Here is a 4,136-nt window from a genome sequence, read left to right on the forward strand (position 1 = left end):
TCCCCCCCCCCCCCGTTTCTCTGCGTGCAATTTGCTAGCCCAGCCCCAGGTAACTCGTCCGGTAAATCGTCCCCATCCGTTTGATGAACGTCAACCCGTACCTATTGCTGATTAACACCAGCTAACACACTTTGATGCAGTGATTGGGTATATCTCCGTTGCACGTTAATATTCCTGTTGATATTCCCATCAGAATTGAATAGATTTCTTCTTACCCCCAGTGCCGAAATGGAGTAAGACTCGAAATCAGATTTCTCGTCGACTACCATTTGCTCCAGTAGTTGACATCGTTGATTATTTATCTCTTGGCCAAAAATAAAATAATCTTACTTGAGTAGCTACTTGACTCAATACTAGCCCTTCCTATCAGGATAGTTTACTGCTGTACTAGCCCTTTTGATACGCTGAAGTACTAGGGTAGGTTTCCACTGGTTTACCGCAATGGAAATCTTCTCGCTCCCTCGATGAAAGGGTTGGTGCACGTGTTGACCAGTCTACACTCAGGTAGTTCAATTCTCCAGATATTATCTCGTTCTTTATCGCCGTGTGATTAGAGAGTGGTTGATCAGACCTCCGTCTTCCCAAAAGATACGCTGCCATCAAAAATGTAATGGACCCGAGCGATTGGGTTCGATGAAAAAGATTTGTCACATGCGGAAAAATAATAGAAATAATGATCTTTATTGAGAATTGATTTCAAATGATTAATTTACCATTTATTAAATAAATAAGAACTTGGTCTGATACTGTAGGTATCAGGCGTGTAGAAAGCAAAAGTAGGTAATTAAAGTGTCATCGCATTACTCGCCAAGAGGCAACGAATTCACGAGTTTTTATATTCCGTCGTGTATTCGATTGCATCAGGTCATTGTCTTCGTCGCACACCTGCGAGGCATCGGGTAACGTCTCCCGGCGCACGCGAAGGCCAGTCGTCGGGGCGCAAAATGCTGACGCTGCACCCCAGTTATCTACATTCGTCGAATATACATGGTTTTGAAACATGAATATTCGTCATTATCTAATATTTCTTCGTTCTCTGTTTTGTTTCGAATAATATGTTCCACTTTCGTGTCCTCATATTATCCGGATCAACAGAGGAATTTCATGACGTCATTTGTGGCATAACAAACTAATTAATACTAATTGAGTTTTAAGTGATCACCATTGTGTTCCTAATAGGGGTGCCGTACGATCCAAAGTGATGAAAGATGGCCGAATTTGCGTTGTCTATGTCCGGGTGGTAGCTTCTTCATCTGCTTCAATTGTCTCAATTAATGAAAGAGCGCCAACCTGTCACTTCATATCTCTCCGGGATAATCAGATATGTAAATGTCAAGGTGATTGGTGGTTTCTCTCGACCTCCAGCGCTTTCATGGTCATCCCAATTGTAAGTTCCCCTGGATTTCCTATTCGGGCTGCTCATTGGTTCTCTGGCGATCTCCACGCCACAGATGGTCGGAAAATGAATTTATTAATATTCCTCTGGTACTAAGTCAATGGTTCAGTAACCCTAGTTGGTCTCTTCCTGTTCACTCGGGGTTTGTTGCTATTTTAATGTTACATTTGTTTGGAATGATATATATACCTTCTTGAGGGAAGTTCTCCAATCAGACCCCGCCAATCATCCTCCATGTGACTTCTATTTTGCTCCGGGTGGATTCAGGGGGCTTATACCTCTTTCGGATGATTTTCCCTGGTGTGTTCTTCAACCGTGGCAACCGGAACCCTCAACTATAACCTTCATATCCCATGTGAGTTATACACGCACCCTCAACTATCACCTTCATATCCCATGTGAGATATACCTTTCGTTTACATTTATCCGGTTATGTTTACTTGTTCACTGTCTTTCAGGTGATATTTCGCTTCTGGGGCATTTTCGGCTACATTTCCTCAAGTGTACCCCTCAAGTTACTTCACGATGCGAAAAATCCTCCCACTGGAGAGGATACTCCTCCTTCGGATTATTAGATGTTTTTTTCACGTTGTGGGTTGATATCGGTTCACTCAAAGAACTGTTTGATTTCCTTCAGTTAACACATGACAGGATGTTCTATCTTGTTAGAAAAAAGAGTTGAATTGCAAAGAAAAACTTTCCCATGATATTAAAACAATTCTGTGCTTATTTTGAGAAAATTAATATTATCTCCGTAAAAAAACAAAAAGAAATGTGTTTGTATAAAAACTGCGCAAGAAATAGTTTTGTTCAGTTTTTACTGGAAAGCTGTGAAGAAATTCCAGGCGAATTCGTAGCCTGCGGAATTCCAGGGTAGAAAAAGATATGTGGGAGAGAGCGAGAGAGAGAGAGAGAGAGAGAGCGAGAGAGAGAGAGAGAGAGAGNAAGCAGAGTAAGATGAGAAGGAGCAATATGCAACGGAAAAACCAAGCTTCGGCGGGTCCTAAACAAACGGGTGAATAGCAAGTGCGAAAAGGTAACGATGACAGAGGGAAGAGTGTAGGAATGAGAAGGGATAGGAAGACTGGGGCAACAAGGGAAGGGAAAGTGATAAGAGGAGAGCAAATGATAGGCAAGGCATTAAGAGTTGTCCCTCAGATAATTTCGCACAGCTAATCGAAAAGACGACAGTGTGGGAAGGTCCCGCACTGCAGAGGGAATTGAGTTCCATAAATAAGCCGCAGACACGTGGAAGGAGGATCGCATGGCCTCAGTCTTGAAAGGCTTGATCATAAGGGGAGTCACAGCACCCCTCACCGGCCGCACGGCACGACTGGCCACAAAAAAGTCAGTCAGATACACCGGCTGACCGAAGCGAAGGATCTTGTAAGTGAGGCACGCAAGGAAGTACTTCCTGCGCACCTCACACGTCGTCCAGCCAAACCGCAGACGATAGGGAGTGATGTGCTCATCTCTCCTTAGCCCAAAGATGTATCTAACCGTCATATTGATGAGACGCTGAATCACAGTAGCAAGTACACCAGACAGACCATCATACACGAGACAGCAGTAGTCGATCAGGGGGAACACCAAAGCCTGAATGAGGTGTTTACGCAGACCCAGCGTGGTACTGGCTCTAAAGAATCGAATCGCGGTACATGACAGAGTGAACCCTCTGCGTCACATGCGCCACATGTCCCTTCCAAGAGAGCTTGTTATCCAGAACCACTCCCAGGCTGCGCACGGAAGTATCAAACGGAATTGCAGAGCCACCAACGTTGACAGACAAACCGGGCAAGGAATAGACATCGTTAACGAAGACATTAGAGCCAAAAATGATGGCTTTCGTCTTCGCCACATTCAGCTTCAGCCGATTTGCATTAGCCCAGTCTGTCACACGGTTAGCAGCATTGCTCATGCGGCGAATGGCATCCTCTAACTCCTCACGTGGAAAGGTCAGGTAAATCTGGAGATCATCAGCATATATCAGATGCCGAACTCCAGGCCCTAAGTTTACACCAACATCATTAATGAATAGGAGAAATAGCAGAGGACCTAGAACAGATCCCTGCAGAACTCCCCTGTTCAGTTGACAGAAGGATGAAAAGCCACTCGCCCCGCCTAGTGTAGCCTGTGGACGACCACCCAGATATAATGCAAGCCACCTCAGTGAACAAGTTGAGAAGCCGTAGCCTAACAGCTTCCGCAGCAGCAACACATGACAAACAGAATCGAACGCCTTGCTGAAATCGAATAACAGCAGCATCGTCAGCTGCCGTCTATCGATACCCGTCCTAATGTCGTCTGTCAGTTTCAATAGCGCCGTCTGCGTCCCATTGAATGGACGAAAACCCGTCTGCAGGGAGTCCAGAATAAAGCGCTCAGCAAGGAAGCCGGAGATTTGCTGGGAAGCCAGTTTCTTCAGCACCTTGGAGAGGAAACAGAGCAAGGCAATCGGCCTGAAGTCATTAGGTGACACAGGGTTTTTCACCTTGCCAAGCGCAACAATAAGGGACCTCCTCCATTCAGAGGGAAAGCAGGATCGAGCGAAAGAGATGTTAAAGAGCATCACTAGATAAGGTGTTAGAATCGGCAGGGCAGCCACAACCACCGACCTGGGAACCCCATCAGTCCCTTTAGCTTCGGTAGAGAAGTGCCGAACAGCCTTCTGTACCTCATCAGCAGTGACTGGCCTGAAGGAGAAACCCACGGTAGGAGGGATAGCCCCTAGCTCAGCCGA

This window comes from Diachasma alloeum, unplaced genomic scaffold (assembly GCF_001412515.2).
Source record: "Diachasma alloeum isolate Michigan unplaced genomic scaffold, Dall2.0 Dall_scaffold_00440, whole genome shotgun sequence".
Lineage (NCBI taxonomy): Eukaryota > Metazoa > Arthropoda > Insecta > Hymenoptera > Braconidae > Diachasma > Diachasma alloeum.